General features: G+C 39.5%; 1 pseudogene; it reads right to left on the bottom strand.

Moving 5' to 3' along the window:
* Nucleotides 1–1,955: 1,955 nt before the first annotated feature.
* Nucleotides 1,956–2,636, bottom strand: Polr3g-ps1 (RNA polymerase III subunit G, pseudogene 1; annotated as a pseudogene).
* Nucleotides 2,637–19,407: the final 16,771 nt, after the last annotated feature.

Raw genomic sequence — 19,407 nt, forward strand, 5'->3', positions numbered from 1 at the left:
GTATGTTTAAAATTGTAAACTGATCTTTCAAATGAGGATGGTTACCCTTAAAAGAGATGCCAGGGTTTCCAGAGTCAATCCTGTGCAAAAGCTTCCTCTGGGTGGCAGGAACACACCAGGAAGACACACTGGAAACTAGGGAAGAAGTCACCGCCAATGCAGCTACCAGATTTGAAGAGTTCTGTGCAGTTTTGTAATAATGGAAGGAAACAGAACCAGAGAGTGTCTATGAATGGTATCTTGTTTGGCCCTGGTACCAAATATTAGAGAATAAAGTGCTTTTTATTCCCAAATAACAGCATTTGCCGTAACTAAAAACTTTATGTAAGTTTCCCAACACACTAAAGCTTTAAAGACTTGTTTTCTACTCAGAATCTTACCACATTTTTATAAGCTCCTGGGAACTGCAGTAAGTCACATGCATTCAGTACAGCATTACACTGTCAAGATGGGCCTCATACCCATCAGGAAGTACTAAGGAGGCACTGCCATTCAAAGGAGTCCTTCCCTGAGAGAGGAATTTTGGAATCTCTCCAGTTTCTAATTATAGATTCAAGATTGAAAAATTATAGCTCAACAGGAAACTGTTCTCATAACTATTTCACTTTCTACAGTACAATTTCTTACAGAGCAAAAATAAAATTTAAGACATGATTGTTTCTGTAACACAAAAGACAGCATATTTGGTAAATACTGATTAGTGTCTAAACACTACAAATTTTCCTATAATGTTTTATAGGAAATTGTTTACAAGTGGATAAACTAAGGCACACAAACTTAAGCTAATATCAAAGTTATCTTGATCCTGAAAGAAAAAGCAGGGATCCAGTTTCCAGGCCAGGGGTTAATGAGTAACAAGTCTTCCCATTGGGAAAAATGATTTTTGTCCTGTAGGCAAATACTTTTAATATTGAGATGTACACTATGAATTCCCTTGAAAATCTTTGGCATGTTAAAAAGCCCTTGAGGTGAAAGGTTCTGGAAATTTTCTCCCACAAAATATAAAACTGCAGGGGAGTCATCCTGTAAGTTAAACAAAAAAAGAATCAATCATAATTTCAAAATGACCTGAGTTCATTTTACATGATTATATATAATTTACTTGAAGTCTATGAATCTTGTGAAAGACAAGTGAGGGCATAGCCCTTCACCATATTCACACACACACACACACACACACACACACACACACACACACACACACACACACCATTATAGGACTTATTTCCAGTTAAGTCCAGAATTAAGCAGTATGTCTCAGGGTTTTTCCCCCATAGGCCCACCAAGTTGAAAATGTCAGACTTATTACAGTAGAATTATTAATTCACACACTGAATACTGTATGACTTGGAGTTGTCCCCAAGGCCAAGCCCAGATATCCTTCCACCCATGTGACAGTCTTTGTTGTGGTTGCGATGTAAACTGAAATCAACTTCATCCAGATCACTGTTGTTTGCTGAGAGCCTGTTTCCTGTCAGTAAAACCCTCATCTCCTAAGTCTTTTTTGTTAAGAACTCAGATACGTTTACAAGGTCACAGCATGATTAAACAGAATGTACCTGGTAAGAAACACCATTGTCAGCCTGTTTTTAAAGTGCCCCACGTGCAGTATTAATAGAAATCCACAATGACTGGTAACACTTTACCACCGGCCAGCAGGTGAGCCAGAGTGACCTTTTTCAACTGAACACGCAGACCGAATAATGCTAAATCTCTTTAGAACCATTCAAATCCAGAGCAAACAAAAGCCAAAGAACCCCACAACTGCATCGCATAATCAGAGATATGTCAGAGGTAATGGAGTAAGGTCACACGAGTGTAAACACAACGTCATTTGAAGAGTTGGATATGAATTTGTCAGAGAGAACACTGAACAACAGAAAATATGCACTTAATCCTTATCCAAAATCAAGTCCATCCAAATGCTCAAAGCTGTATGTGCAAAATATCTGGACACTTTCGTGGCTAGTAGGTGGCTTCGTCCATGTTGTCCTTGCTGTCTACCACAAAATCATCCCCGTTGTCGAAGTAGGAGTTAATGTAGTCATTCTCCTCCTCTTGTTCCTCTTCATCATACTCTTCCTGTTCCACATCTTCTGCGCCATCCTCCTCCTCATCTTTCTCTTTCTCTTTGCTCATTTCTTTCCCATCGTTTTCTTCATCCGACCTTTCACCCTCGCCTCTCCTTTCCAGTTCCTCAATCTTTTTCAACAGATCTGCAGAATTCATGAGGGAAGTACCCTTGCTTGTGGCTTTGGCCAGTTTGGATTTTGGATCTGCTTTTTTGCACTTCTTTCTTGGCATCATCTCTCTTGGAAGTTTTCTCCAATCTGGTTCCCATTCTTCTTTATAGACCTTCAGGCATCGCTTGCTATACCTTTCAATATCATCTTGTTTTTCTTCGGGTGTTTCGATAAAGTAAGGCAATCATTTCACTGTTTCCCTTAACTCCTGTTTCAAGGCCAGCATGTCATCCTCGACTTCTCCTTTTTCAGGGGCACTGACTTGTAATCTGTATCAGGAAATAGCATGGGTGGCTTCAACACAACATCAGGTAACTTCTCTCCTCTGCTGAATCCAACAGCTTCGATATTAAAGGTATAGGCAGCACGGCCTCTTCCTTTATTGCCAGCCATCAGAAGCTATAAGAGCAGTATGGACCAAGGCAAGTCTCGAGGCTGGGGCACACTGTGCAGCGATGGTGGCAGAAAAGCTGGCAGTTGCGCCAACAAGGAGCCATAGATTCCACCTCCTGAACAGCGCGTACCTCACCACACATCCCCAATCTGCTTTTATACCACTTTAATTACATACAGAATAATAAGATCAGTTCTTTTTTTTTTTTATTAACTTGAGTATTTCTTATATACATTTCGAGTGTTATTCCCTTTTCCCGGTTTCCGGGCAAACATCCCCCTCCCCCCTCCCCTTCTTTATGGGCGTTCCCCTCCCCATCCTCCCCCCCTTGCTGCCCTCCCCCCAACAATCTAGTTCACTGGGGGTTCAGTCTTAGCAGGACCCAGGGCTTCCCCTTCCACTGGTGCTCTTACTAGGATATTCATTGCTACCTATGAGGTCAGAGTCCAGGGTCAGTCCATGTATAGTCTTTAGGTAGTGGCTTAGTTCCCTGGAAGCTCTGGTTGGTTGGCATTGTTGCACATATGGGGTCTCGAGCCCCTTCAAGCTCTTCCAGTTCTTTCTCTGATTCCTTCAACGGGGGTCCTATTCTCAATTCAGTGGTTTGCTGCTGGCATTTGCCTCTGTGTTTGCTGTATTCTGGCTGTGTCTCTCGGGAGAGATCTACATCCGGCTCCTGTCGGCCTGCACTTCTTTGCTTCATCCATCTTGTCTAATTGGATGGCTGTATATGCATGGGCCACATGTGGGGCAGGCTCTGAATGGGTGTTCCTTCTGTGTCTGTTTTAATCTTTGCCTCTCTATTCCCTGCCAAGGGTATTCTTGTTCCCCTTTTAAAGAAGGAGTGAAGCATTCACATTTTGATCATCCGTCTTGAGTTTCATTTGTTCTAGGCATCTAGGGTAATTCAAGCATTTGGGCTAATAGCCACTTATCAATGAGTGCATACCATGTGTGTTTTTCTGTGATTGGGTTACCTCACTCAGGATGATATTTTCCACTTCCAACCATTTGCCTACGAATTTCATAAACTCGTTGTTTTTGATAGCTGAGTAATATTCCATTGTGTAGATGTACCACATTTTCTGTATCCATTCCTCTGTTGAAGGGCATCTGGGTTCTTTCCAGCTTCTGGCTATTATAAATAAGGCTGCGATGAACATAGTGGAGCACATGTCTTTTTTATATGTTGGGGCATCTTTTGGGTATATGCCCAAGAGAGGTATAGCTGAGTCAAGGAACACACAAGGTTTCTGGAAACACCTTACTCAGGACTGCCACACAGGCTTCTGTTGAGCTTGCTCTGAACTTTGCATTAACTCAAATGTAAATGTTCTTAAGCAGGGCTCATTTCCTTAGCCCAAGCCCAAAGCCAGATTCCTGCTCTCAGTTTATTTCTTTTGTCCTGATAAAGTCAGATTCCCACAAAGTGTCTAGAAGGGAAGCAAGTGGCCCCCAAAGTCTCTCTACAGCTCCTCCTTATTTGTTTCATAAACAAGACTGAGCCTGTCTTGGGTCGTTCTGACAAGAATGCCTTACTTTCCTGTCATAAAATATGTATTATCAAAAGCAGGGCTATTCTGTCTTAGGTTGGAATGGTGAGATTCTGTGCAGAATCTTGTCTGTCTTTGGCTTGCTAGCCTGTTAGATTTATAAGTCTGTATGGGGATCTATTTTTAGTTTAAAGTCATGTATCTTGGCGGCCAAAATATTGATGCTGTTAAAAGCAAGCTTTATCACAATGGGAAGGAATAAAAGCATTCCCAGGACAAAAAGGGCTAGCATGATGAAGCTATATACCTTGTTCTCTGAGTTTGACCAAGATGGAAATTCAGGCCATGAATATAACTTTACCAGCAATATCAGCATCATCAAAGCTCAGTGGAGCAGCATTATTTAAAATTATAATCTTGGTAACCAAGGTTAAAACACTCAGGAGTTAGAATTATGTCATATACCCTGCAAGTGTCTTTGAACCTTTTTCCCATTATAGTGACTATCACTGTAAATTTTAGAAGTAACACAAATCTACTGGTAATTAGCATAACACTCAAGATGGCTTCTTTCTCTAAAGCTCTGAAAATCCTCTCCATTAATTTGAAGAACAGTATCATAAAGAGCATCAATCTGTTGTTCCAAACACCTGAATCCACTTGAATACGCAAAACATTAGCAACATTTTTGATAAATGATTAACAAATAATAGTTGTCTTAGCTTCAAGTCAAAGCAATTGTGAAAGCAGTTGTGCTACCTGTTAATGTAATTAAAGCTGCTATACCAGCACATCAAGTCCACTACCCTCTTGCTTCTGCTTAAAGCCTTACTCACTTCTTTGAATTTTCGCAAGCCTTTGTCAGAATACCAGAGTCCTGTATTACACACAAGCAATAAAACAAAAGCTGGTGGATAGACCATCATAACAGACATGTCAGATTTCAGCACATTAACACAATTAGAAAGTGTACAATCAACACAATTTACATTAAATATCAATGAAGAAACAAGAATAATTTTAACAAGATCAATTATTGAAAGATTAGGAGCTTTATAACACGTACACTAACATTTGTTAGAAACCTAGATCCTGTCCTAATTTTATTGACTGTAAATATAACTTCATACAAGGCAATTGTGAAATTATAAATGTCTGTGAACATGCCTAGAACCAGTCTTCCAAATGAATAATGTTATTTCCAATTTGATTTCCAGACCAGTCCATGATTGAGCTGTTCACATTAAAGGAAAGAAAAGACTCATTATAAGTTCTTTTATTTGATTAATGTTTTGAAGGTAGTTTTAACAGTCCCTAACTTCTCTATCACAGAATGTTTTAAAGTTTGAAGCAAGGCTGCTTGTCCAATTTGAGATATAGGCAAGCAAAGGTGGGTCAGGAACATATATCCAAAACAGCTTCCTAGTCATCACTGTCAGGGCACTCAGCAAGCTCACAGGTCAGCATCATTCTTTGTCCCAGCGTCTGCTTGTCTCACCAGTCACTCTGGCAGGTAGCACACTCCTGCAGCATCCTGCAGAGGAAAAGCATAAACATGCCCTCTTCCCCATATTAATATCTGATCAGGATAATGCCATATGCCAGTAAGTGGATGCTGTCATTTCACCTAGGCATAAGTATGCCTTGTTGTAGGGTGCCATAGCCACTTAGAGAGTTCCTTGGCATCCAATTTTTTTAAAAAAGAGCATTATTTAAATATTTGCATAATATACAGGGATATAACTACCCTTGTTACTTTATGAAGATATTGTTTAAAAGTTTTACAATACCTGTTTCACAATACCTTGTCCTTGAAGATTAAGAAATCCTAGTAATAAGAGTAATATTAAGTTGTTGAAAAAATATCTCAGATGTTTGACTGCAATAGCCAGTTTAAAAAAAAATGTAGGCAACGACTAATTACATTTTTACTTGCTTTTCCTGTTAACGTAGTTCGACCAGAAAGCTTGAAATGATGTCAATAGTCACATGAACATGTTTTCTATAATCAGAAAGGAGTAACATCTATTTGTCATAATTGATTAGGTATAAGTCGTAGGGGATCAACACCATTATGTAGTACAGGAAGAAATTGAAGACACTGAGGACAAGTATTTACGATTTGACTTGTACATTCTCTAGGAATACCAAATTTTTGTCTGAAGCTACTACTATTTAGATGATGTAAAGAATGAGATTGTTTGCTTAATTGTTCCTAGGTATGGCCTATAATCTATCTGGTATACAAATCTGCTGTGGCAGTGCACTCACTAAAGAATCCAGGCAATCCAGCCTGAGTTCTTAAATGGCCTATAAAGGAACAGTATGTTCTTAAATTAAGTTGTACTTCCATAAATAATTGTAAATCGTTGGGGGTAGCAGTATCTAAAAGACAGAAAATTTCAAGCAATTGTAAACCTATCAGTATACAAATTGAAAGCTTAGATTTCTAAAATTTCACAAACAGTGGCTACAGTGCATAATTGAATAATCTGTGCTGAAGCAGGGGGAAACTCAAGAGAATAAACATGTGATCCTAGTATATTTGCTGCCTCATATCTTTAAATAATCAGATTTATATGAGAACCAATAACAAGTCTTGCAAGAGTCACCATGTATGTTGATATAAACTTTATGGTGAGTTACCAAGGGTAGTGATGATCTTTCTTTTACAGACAATAACAAGTGCAGCTATGATATAGATGGACTCAAAGCAGCTCTTGGAATCTGAAGAAGTAGTTGAAGACAGCATCATTAGAAGGTTAGAACTGAAGTGATTCCTCTCTCACATTTGTAACCCACTTTTGTAATGCTAGAATAAATCCCACTGAAAATTAATTCTCCAATTTTCTTAGGATGCTTATTATCAATTTCTTTTGAAGACAAATTTTGTCTTTCTCTCTTTATTTCCTTCTTTCTTTCTTTCTTTCTTTCTTTCTTTCTTTCTTTTTTCTGGGTTCTATGTCATGATTATGGCACCCTAGATAAACAGATGACATTTTATAATATTAACAAAGATCTATTATGGTGGTCAAGTTCCTAATGCTGTGGTTTACAATTCATAGGTCTAAGAAGTGTAAATCAAAGCCCTAAGTTCATAGTTCCCTTAGGTAGATCAAAGAAAACTAAATATAAATAGTACTTATTATGAATATATCTTAACACATTTAAGTTCCATATTCTCATAGATTAAATCTCAACCTCACCCTCAAAACTTTATACTCTTCCCTGGTCCACCCTACAAGCACTCTACCTCAGATCTACTGCTCTTCAGAAGCTTTCCTTCAGAAAAGAGAAGCACTTAGAGAGCTATGAAGATGACACTGTACAACAAGATGTGATAAGGTGATGCATGAAACCTCATATCAAAGATGAATGATACAACCCAGTAGAAGATTAGGCAAAAGAGTCAGAGGTACTCCCACTTTCATTATTATGAGACCCACAAAAATCACAACCTAATTAGCCACAGCACTGTGCATCAGGACTAACTTAGAACCATGCAAACTGTGTGATTGCACGTTCAGTGTCTGTGAGTCCCTACAAGCCCTGCTTAGTTAATTCTGTGGACTTGGTTCTTGTGAAGTTCTTGAATCTTTTGGCTCCTACAGTCCTTTATCACTCTATTGCCAGGATGTTTGCCTAACTCCAACTATATTTTTAACTATTAGTTTCTATTTCTGTTTCCACCAATTTCTGGATTAAGCCTTTTGTCTAGGTAATGATCTAAGTGTTAAGCAGCATATTGCTTCCCATCCTTTTGGCTCATATAAAATGCAGCATCTGTTCTTATCAGTTTAATATTAATCATGCTACTACTTCTTTTTCTTAGTTTCTATTTCTTTTTAAGACCACAATAATTACATTAGCTTTTCCACTTTCCTTTAGTCAAACTTATTTTTCCATTCCCTTTAAATCTTTAAAACTAGTTGCTTTTTTCCATTTAGTTTTTATTCACAAACACACACACACACACACACACACACACACACACAAAGAGAGAGAGGGAGAGAGAGACAGAGAGAGACAGAGACAGAGGTAGAGGTTGAGAAAGAGAGACAGAGAGACAGAGAGATGGGGAGAGAAAGGAAAAGAGATAGAAAAATATTTATATATTTAAATACAAAATTTTTTGTCTGTATATTTCTACTTCTATGTTGTATTTTAAGTGCTGATTATTTGTTATTAGATATCCACTGGTTTCTTCTCATAAGAAGACATTTTACTAAATATCTCCCTTCTTTATTTGCTTGCACTTATTTGTTTATGGTTGAAGCCTCAATAGACCTTCATGACTGATAAGCCTGTCTATTGGTTTCTTCCTTCTTCAGCTTATTTTTGAGCAATTATGTTTGTGAGGTTATTAGAGTTTCTAACAGCTCTCTCTCTCTCTCTCTCTCTCTCTCTCTCTCTCTTTCTCTCTCTCTCTCTCACACACACACACACACACACATTTTTCAGTGTGTGTATGTATGTCATTTGCAGAAAACTCTATCTTCTTGTCCCTATACTCTTTCCACTCTTTCTTTTACAATTAAGTGCATGCTTAAGGTACAATAATTATGACATCAAGGATTATGTCTTTGGTACTCTGGCAGTTGGCAATTTGGACTTAGCCCCAAAACTGCACATTGTTGAGTTGGAGTTTTCTATACTGATTGTCATCTGTTTCTGAGAGAAATTTTCCTTGAGAAGAAATGTGTATTGTACTTATATATAAGAATATGAATAGACAGTGTGAATGTACTGAGGATTTATGCTCTTTCAGGAAAATGGTGGTTGTAAATTCACCTTCAAGATGCATGATATCACTAAATGAAATGCTGCTACTTTTTTAGTAAAAAGCATGATTTACTTATTGATTAGGAGATACAACACACCCAAACTTATGGGATACAATGCAAGCTGGGCTAGGAGGAAAACTAAAAGCTCTGAGAGCCTGAAAAGAGAAACAGGAGAGAGAATATGTCAGCAGCTTGACAGCACAAATAAAAGCTCTAGATAAAAAGAAATAAATAGCTGCTCCCAGACCCGGTGAGAGAGAGACCCAACCGCCTGGTCAGGTGGGCACTCCTGAGGCTGCAGAGCGGAAGAGACCAACAACACTGCTCACCCCTGCCCACATCCCTGGCCCAAGAGGAAACTGTATAAGGCCTCTGGGCTCCCGTGGAGGAGGGCCCAGGAGCAGCAGGACACCTGCCTGAGACACCACCGGAACCGGAAAGAAACAGACCGGATAAACAGTTCTCTGCACCCAAATCCCGTGGGAGGGAGAGCTAAACCTTCAGAGAGGCAGACAAGCCTGGGAAACCAGAAGAGACTGCTCCCTGCACACACATCTCGGACGCCAGAGGAAAAAGCCAAAGACCATCTGGAACCCTGGTGCACTGAAGCTCCCAGAAGGGGCGGCACAGGTCTTCCTGGTTGCTGCCGCTGCAGAGAGCCCCTGGGCAGCACCGCACGAGCGAAACTGAGCCTCGGGACCACAGGTAAGACCAAATTTTCTGCTGCAAGAAAGCTGCCTGGTGAACTCAAGACACAGGCCCACAGAAACAGCTGAAGACCTGTAGAGAGGAAAAACTACACGCCCGAAAGCAGAACACTCTGTCCCCATAACTGACTGAAAGAGAGGAAAACAGGTCTACAGCACTCCTGAAACACAGGCTTATAGGACAGTCTAGCCACTGTCAGAAATAGCAGAACAAAGTAACACTAGAGATAATCTGATGGCGAGAGGCAAGCGCAGGAACCCAAGCAACAGAAACCAAGACTACATGCCATCATCGGAGCCCAATTCTTCCACCAAAACAAACATGGAATATTCAAACACACCAGAAAAGCAAGATCTAGTTTCAAAATCATATTTGATCATGATGCTGGAGGACTTCAAGAAAGACATGAACACACTTAGGGAAACACAGGAAAACATTAATAAACAAGTAGAAGCCTACAGAGAGGAATCGCAAAAATCCCTGAAAGAATTCCAGGAAAACACAATCAAACAGTTGAAGGAATTAAAAATGGAAATAGAAGCAATCAAGAAAGAACACATGGAAACAACCGTGGATATAGAAAACGAAAAGAAGAGACAAGGAGCTGTAATACAAGCTTCACCAACAGAATTCAAGAGATGGAAGAGAGAATCTCAGGAGCAGAAGATTCCATAGAAATCATTGACTCAACTGTCAAAGATAATGTAAAGCGGAAAAAGCTACTGGTCCAAAACATACAGGAAATCCAGGACTCAATGAGAAGATCAAACCTAAGGATAATAGGTATAGAAGAGAGTGAAGACTCCCAGCTCAAAGGACCAGTAAAGATCTTCAACAAAATCATAGAAGAAAACTTCCCTAACCTAAAAAAAGAGATACCCATAGACATACAAGAAGCCTACAGAACTCCAAATAGATTGGACCAGAAAAGAAACACCTCCCGTCACATAATTGTCAAAACACCAAACGCACAAAATAAAGAAAGAATATTAAAAGCAGTAAGGGAAAAAGGTCAAGTAACATATAAAGGGAGACCTATCAGAATCACACCAGACTTCTCGCCAGAAACTATGAAGGCCAGAAGATCCTGGACTGATGTCATACAGACCCTAAGAGAACACAAATGCCAGCCCAGGTTACTGTATCCAGCAAAACTCTCAATTAACATTGATGGAGAATCCAAGATATTCCATGACAAAACCAAATTTACACAATGTCTTTCTACAAATCCAGCACTACAAAGGATAATAAATGGTAAAGCCCAACATAAGGAGGCAAGCTATACCCTAGAAGAAGCAAGAAACTAATCGTCTTGGCAACAAAACAAAGAGAATGAAAGCACACAAACATAACCTCACATCCAAATATGAATATAAAGGGAAACAATAATCACTATTCCTTAATATCTCTCAATATCAAGGGCCTCAACTCCCCAATAAAAAGACATAGATTAACAAACTGGATACGCAAGGAGGACCCTGCATTCTGCTGCCTACAGGAAACACACCTCAGAGACAAAGACAGACACTACCTCAGAGTGAAAGGCTGGAAAACAACTTTCCAAGCAAATGGTCAGAAGAAGCAAGCTGGAGTAGCCATTCTAATATCAAATAAAATCAATTTCCAACTAAAAGTCATCAAAAAAGATAAGGAAGGACACTTCATATTCATCAAAGGAAAAATCCACCAAGATGAACTCTCAATCCTAAATATCTATGCCCCAAATACAAGGGCACCTGCATACATAAAAGAAACCTTACTAAAGCTAAAAACACACATTGCACCTCACACAATAATAGTGGGAGATTTCAACACCCCACTCTCATCAATGGACAGATCATGGAAACAGAAATTAAACAGTGATGTCGACAGACTAAGAGAAGTCATGAGCCAAATGGACTTAACGGATATTCATAGAACATTCTATCCTAAAGCAAAAGGATATACCTTCTTCTCAGCTCCTCATGGCACTTTCTCCAAAATTGACCATATAATTGGTCAAAAAACGGGCCTCAACAGGTACAGAATGATAGAAATAATCCCATGCGTGCTATCGGACCACTACGGCCTAAAACTGGTCTTCAATAACAATAAGGGAAGAATGCCCACATATACGTGGAAATTGAACAATGCTCTACTCAATGATAACCTGGTCAAGGAAGAAATAAAGAAAGAAATTAAAAACTTTTTAGAATTTAATGAAAATGAAGATACAACATACCCAAACTTATGGGACACAATGAAAGCTGTGCTAAGAGGAAAACTCATAGCGCTGAGTGCCTGCAGAAAGAAACAGGAAAGAGCATATGTCAGCAGCTTGACAGCACACCTAAAAGCTCTAGAACAAAAAGAAGCAAATACACCCAGGAGGAGTAGAAGGCAGGAAATAATCAAACTCAGAGCTGAAATCAACCAAGTAGAAACAAAAAGGACCATAGAAAGAATTAACAGAACCAAAAGTTGGTTCTTTGAGAAAATCAACAAGATAGATAAACCCTTAGCCAGACTAACGAGAGGACACAGAGAGTGCGTCCAAATTAACAAAATCAGAAATGAAAAGGGAGACATAACTACAGATTCAGAGGAAATTCAAAAAATCATCAGATCTTACTATAAAAACCTATATTCAACAAAATTTGAAAATCTTCAGGAAATGGACAATTTCCTAGACAGATACCAGGTATCGAAGTTAAATCAGGAACAGATAAACCAGTTAAACAACCCCATAACTCCTAAGGAAATAGAAGCAGTCATTAAAGGTCTCCCAACCAAAAAGAGCCCAGGTCCAGACGGGTTTAGTGCAGAATTCTATCAAACCTTCATAGAAGACCTCATACCAATATTATCCAAACTATTCCACAAAATTGAAACAGATGGAGCCCTACCGAATTCCTTCTACGAAGCCACAATTACTCTTATACCTAAACCACACAAAGACACAACAAAGAAAGAGAACTTCAGACCAATTTCCCTTATGAATATCGACACAAAAATACTCAATAAAATTCTGGCAAACGGAATTCAAGAGCACATCAAAACAATCATCCACCATGATCAAGTAGGCTTCATCCCAGGCATGCAGGGATGGTTTAATATACGGAAAACCATCAATGTGATCCATTATATAAACAAACTGAAAGAACAGAACCACATGATCATTTCATTAGATGCTGAGAAAGCATTTGACAAAATTCAACACCCCTTCATGATAAAAGTCCTGGAAAGAATAGGAATTCACGGCCCATACCTAAACATAGTAAAAGCCATATACAGCAAACCAGTTGCTAACATTAAACTAAATGGAGAGAAACTTGAAGCAATCCCACTAAAATCAGGGACTAGACAAGGCTGCCCACTCTCTCCCTACTTATTCAATATAGTTCTTGAAGTTCTAGCCAGAGCAATCAGACAACAAAAGGAGATCAAAGGGATACAGATCGGAAAAGAAGAGGTCAAAATATCACTATTTGCAGATGACATGATAGTATATTTAAGTGATCCCAAAAGTTCCACCAGAGAACTACTAAAGCTGATAAACAACTTCAGCAAAGTGGCTGGGTATAAAATTAACTCAAATAAATCAGTTGCCTTCCTCTATACAAAAGAGAAACAAGCCGAGAAAGAAATTAGGGAAACGACACCCTTCATAATAGACCCAAATAATATAAAGTACCTCGGTGTGACTTTAACCAAGCAAGTAAAAGATCTGTACAATAAGAACTTCAAGACACTGAGGAAAGAAATTGAAGAAGACCTCAGAAGATGGAAAGATCTCCCATGCTCATGGATTGGCAGGATTAATATAGTAAAAATGGCCATTTTACCAAAAGCTATCTACAGATTCAATGCAATCCCCATCAAAATACCAATCCAATTCTTCAAAGAGTTAGACAGAACAATTTGCAAATTCATCTGGAATAACAAAAAACCCAGGATAGCTAAAGCTATCCTCAACAATAAAAGGACTTCAGGGGGAATCACTATCCCTGAACTCAAGCAGTATTACAGAGCAATAGTGATAAAAACTGCATGGTATTGGTACAGGGACAGACAGATAGACCAATGGAATAGAATTGAAGACGCAGAATTGAACCCACACACCTATGGTCACTTGATTTTTGACAAAGGAGCCAAAACCATCCAATGGAAAAAAGATAGCATTTTCAGCAAATGGTGCTGGTTCAACTGGAGGGCAACATGTAGAAGAATGCAGATCGATCCATGCTTATCACCCTGTACAAAGCTTAAGTCCAAGTGGATCAAGGACCTCCACATCAAACCAGACACACTCAAACTAATAGAAGAAAAACTAGGGAAACATCTGGAACACATGGGCACTGGAAAAAATTTCCTGAACAAAACACCAATGGCTCATGCTCTAAGATCAAGAATCGACAAATGGGATCTCAAAACTGCAAAGCTTCTGTAAGGCAAAGGACACTGTGGTTAGGACAAAACGGCAACCAACAGATTGGGAAAAGATCTTTACCAATCCTACAACAGATAGAGGCCTTATATCCAAAATATACAAAGAACTCAAGAAGTTAGACCGCAGGGAAACAAATAACCCTATTAAAAAATGGGGTTCAGAGCTAAACAAAGAATTCACAGCTGAGGAATGCCGAATGGCTGAGAAACACCTAAAGAAATGTTCAACATCTTTAGTCATAAGGGAAATGCAAATCAAAACAACCCTGAGATTTCACCTCACACCAGTGAGTATGGTAAGATCAAAAACTCAGGTGACAGCAGATGCTGGCGAGGATGTGGAGAAAGAGGAGCACTCCTCCATTGTTGGTGGGATTGCACACTGGTACAACCATTCTGGAAATCAGTCTGGAGGTTCCTCAGAAAATTGGACATTGAACTGCCTGAGGATCCAGCTATACCTCTCTTGGGCATATACCCCAAAAATGCCCCAACATATAAAAAATACACGTGCTCCACTATGTTCATCGCAGCCTTTATTTAAAATAGCCAGAAACTGGAAAGAACCCAGATGCCCTTCAACAGAGGAATGGATACAGAAAATGTGGTACATCTACACAATGGAATATTACTCAGCTATCAAAAACAACGAGTTTATGAAATTCGTAGGCAAATGGTTGGAACTGGAAAATATCATCCTGAGTCATCTAACCCAATCACAGAAAGACATACATGGTATGCACTCATTGATAAGTGGCTATTAGCCCAAATGCTTGAATTACCCTAGATCCCTAGAACAAACGAAACTCAAGAAGGATGATCAAAATGTGAATGCTTCACTCCTTCTTTAAATGAGGAAAAAGAATACCCTTGGCAGGGAAGGGAGAGGCAAAGATTAAAACAGAGACTGAAGGAACACCCATTCAGAGCCTGCCCCACATGTGGCCCATACATATACAGCCACCCAATTAGACAAGATGGATGAAGCAAAGAAGTGCAGACCGACAGGAGCCGGATGTAGATCGCTCCTGAGAGACACAGCCAGAATATAGCAAATACAGAGGCGAATGCCAGCAGCAAACCACTGAACTGAGAATAGGTCCCCCATTGAAGGAACCAGAGAAAGAACTGGAAGAGCTTGAAGGGGCTTGAGACCCCATATGTACAACAATGTCAAGCAACCAGAGCTTCCAGGGACTAAGCCACTACCTAAAGACTATTCATAGACTGACCCTGGACTCTGACCCCATAGGTAGCAATGAATATCCTAGTAAGAGCACCAGTGGAAGGGGAAGCCCTGGGTCCTGCTAAGACTGAACCCCCAGTGAACTAGACTATGGGGGGGAGGGCGGCAATGGGGGGAGGGTTGGGAGGGGAACACCCATATGGAAGGGGAGGGGGGAGGGGGATGTTTGCCTGGAAACTGGGAAAGGGAATAACACTCGAAATGTATATAAGAAATACTCAAGTTAATAAAAAAAAATAATGGACTGATTTGCATGCTTCTACCTGCTGACCTCCAGTTGAACCAGCATCATTTGTCGAAAAAGTTATCTTTTTTTCCACTGGATGGTTTTGGCTCCTTTATCATAAATCAAGTGACCATAGGTGTGTGGGTTCATTTCCTCTGATATATCTGCCTGTCTCTGTAACAATACCATACAGTTTTTTATCACTATTGCTCGGTAATACTGCTTGAAGTCAGCAATGGTGATTCGCCCCCCAGAAGTCCTTTTATTGTTGAGGATAGTTTTAGTTATCCTGGGTTTTTGTTATTTCAAATGAATTTGCAAATTGTCCTTTCTATTTCTTTTTTTTTTTTGGTTCTTTTTTTCGGAGCTGGGGACCGAACCCAGGGCCTTGCGCTTCCTAGGTAAGCGCTGTACCACTGAGCTAAATCCCCAGCCCCGCAAATTGTCCTTTCTAATTCTAGGAAGAACTATATTGGATCTTTGATGAAGATTGCATTGAATTTGTAGATTGCTTTTGGTAAAGTGGCTAGTTTTACTATATTAATCCTGACAATCCATGACCATGGGAGATCTTACCATCTTTTAAGATCTTCAGTTTTTTTCTTCAGTGACTTGAAGTTCTTATATACAAATTGGTTTGTTAAAGCCACACCATGTTTTTTTGTATTATTTGGGACTATTATGAAGGGTGTCGTTTCCCTTACTTCTTTCTCAGCCTCATTATCCTTTGTGTAGAGGAAGACTACTCATTTGTTTGAGTTAATTTTATACCCACCCACTTTGCTGAAGTTGTTTATCTGGCTTAGTATTTCTCTGGTGTAACTTTTGGGGTCACTTAAGTATACAATCATATCATCTGCAAATAGTGATATTTTAACTTCTTCCTCGCAATTTATATCACTTTGACCTCCTTTTGTTGTCTGATCGCTCTGGATAGGACATCGAGTACTATATTGAATAAGTAGTGAGAGAATAGGCAGCTTTGTCTAATCCCTGATTTTAGTGGGATTGCTTCCAGTTTCTCACCATTTAGTTTAATGCTAACTACTAGTTTGCTGTATGTGGCTTTTACTATGTTTAGGTATGGACCTTGAATTCTTGCTCTTTCCAGGACTTTTATCATTAAGGGGTATTGAATTTTTTCAAGTGCTTTCTCAGCATCTAATGAAATTATCATATGGTTTTTACTTTGATTTTGTTTATATAGTGGATTATGTTGATGGTTTTTCCATATATTGAACCATCCCTGCATGCTTGGGATGCAGCCTACTTGATCATGACAGATGATAATTTAGTTGTGCACTTGGATTCCATTTGCAAGAGCTTTTTTGAGTATATTTGTATTAATATTCATTAGGGAAATTGTTCTGCTGTTCTCTTTCTTTGTTGAGTCTTTGGAAGGTTTAGGCATAAGAGTAATTGTGGTTTCATAGAAGGAATCTGGTAGTGCTCTGTGTCTATTGTGTGGAATATTTTGGACAGTATTGTTATGAGGTCTTCTGTGAAGGTCTGATAGAATTCTGCATTAAACCCATCTGGTCCTGGGCTCTTTTTGGTTGGGAGACTTAATGCCTGCTTCTATTTCTTTAGGAGTTTTGGGGTTCTTTAGATAGATTATTTGTCCCTGATTTAATTTTGGTACCTGGTATTTTTCTAGAAAACTGTCCATTTCCTTAAGATTTTCCTGTTTTGTTAAATGCAGGCTTTTGTAGTAGGATTTGATGATTTTTTAAAATTTCCTCAGATTCTGTTGTTATGTCTCCCTTTTCATTTCTGATTTTGTTAATTTGTATACACTCTCTGTGACCTCTGATTAGTATGGCTAAGGGTTTATCTATCTTGTTGTGGTTTTTTGTTTGTTTGTTTGTTGTTTTGTTTTGTTTTTGTGTTTTCTCAAAGAACCAGCTCCTAGTGTTTTTGATTCTTTGTATAGTCCTTTTTGTTTCTACTCAGGGTTGATTTCAGCCCTGAGTTAGATTATTTCCTGCCTTCTATTCCTCTTGGGTTTATTTATTTCTTTTTTTTTCCCACACCTCTCCTAACATTATTTTCTCAATCCCAATAGGTTAAAATTACTTACTCTGTACTGCACATAATACAACCATGTCCTGTGTGGTCCTTTGTGATTGTCTCTTCCATATAACATGCTGCTTTCTAGATTTGTCAATGTTGAAGACTGCGTCATTGACTTTGTGTATGCCTTTTTTTTTTTATTAACTTGAGTATTTCTTATATACATTTCAAGTGTTATTCCCTTTCCCGGTTTCCGGGCAAACATCCCCCTCCCCCCTCCCCTTCCTTATGGGTGTTCCCCTCCCAAACCTCCCCCCATTGACGCCCATCCCCCATAGAATAGTTCACTGGGGGTTCAGTCTTAGCAGGACCCAGGGCTTCCCCTTCCACTGGTGCTCTTACTAGGATATTCATTGCTACCTATGGGGTCAGAGTCCAGGGTCAGTCCATGTATAGTCTTTAGGTAGTGGCTTAGTCCCTGGAAGCTCTGGTTGCTTGGCATTGTTGTACTTTTGGGGTCTCGAGCCCCTTCAAGCTCTTCCAGTTCTTTCTCTGATTCCTTCAATAGGGGACCTATTCTCAGTTCAGTGGTTTGCTGCTGGCATTCGCCTCTGTATTTACTGTATTCTGGCTGTGTCTCTCAGGAGCGATCTACATCCGGCTCCTGTCGGTCTGCACTTCTTTGCTTCATCCATCTTGTCTAATTGGGTGGCTGTATATGTATGGGCCACATGTGGGGCAGGCTCTAAATGGGTGTTCCTTAAGTCTCTGTTTTAATCTTTGCCTCTCCCTTCCCTGCCAAGGGTATTCTTTTTCCTCATTTAAAGAAGGAGTGAAGCATTCACATTTTGATCATCCTTCTTGAGTTTCGTTTGTTCTAGGGATCTAGGGTAATTCAAGCATTTGGGCTAATAGCCACTTATCAATGAGTGCATACCATGTATGTCTTTCTGTGATTGGGTTAGCTCACTCAGGATGATATTTTCCAGTTCCAACCATTTGCCTACGAATTTCATAAACTCGTTGTTTTTGATAGCTGAGTAATATTCCATTGTGTAGATGTACCACATTTTCTGTATCCATTCCTCTGTTGAAGGGCATCTGGGTTCTTTCCAGCTTCTGGCTATTATAAATAAGGCTGCGATGAACATAGTGGAGCACGTGTCTCTTTTATATGTTGAGGCATCTTTTGGGTATATGCCCAAGAGAGGTATAGCTGAATCCTCAGGCAGTTCAATGTCCAATTTTCTGAGGAACCTCCAGACTGATTTCCAGAATGGTTGTACCAGTCTGCAATCCCACCAACAATGGAGGAGTGTTCCTCTTTCTCCACATCCTCGCCAGCATCTGCTGTCACCTGAGTTTTTGATCTTAGCCAATCGCACTGGAGTGAGGTGAAATCTCAGGGTTGTTTTGATTTGCATTTCCCTTATGACTAAAGATGTTGAACATTTCTTTAGGTGTTTCTCAGCCATTCGGCATTCCTCAGCTGTGAATTCTTTGTTTAGCTCTGAACCCCATTTTTTAATAGGGTTATTTGTTTCCCTGCGGTCTCTATCTGTTGTAGGATTGGTAAAGACCTTTTCCCAATCTGTTGGTTGCCGTTTTGTCCTAACCACAGTGTCCTTTGCCTTACAGAAGCTTTGCAGTTTTATGAGATCCCATTTGTCGATTCTTGATCTTAGAGCATAAGCCATTGGTGTTTTGTTCAGGAAATTTTTTCCAGTGCCCATGTGTTCCAGATGTTTCCCTAGTTTTTCTTCTATTAGTTTGAGTGTGTCTGGTTTGATGTGGAGGTCTTTGATCCACTTGGACTTAAGCTTTGTACAGGGTGATAAGCATGGATCGATCTGCATTCTTCTATATGTTGCC

The sequence above is a fragment of the Rattus norvegicus genome, chromosome 1 (assembly GCF_036323735.1).
Source record: "Rattus norvegicus strain BN/NHsdMcwi chromosome 1, GRCr8, whole genome shotgun sequence".
Lineage (NCBI taxonomy): Eukaryota > Metazoa > Chordata > Mammalia > Rodentia > Muridae > Rattus > Rattus norvegicus.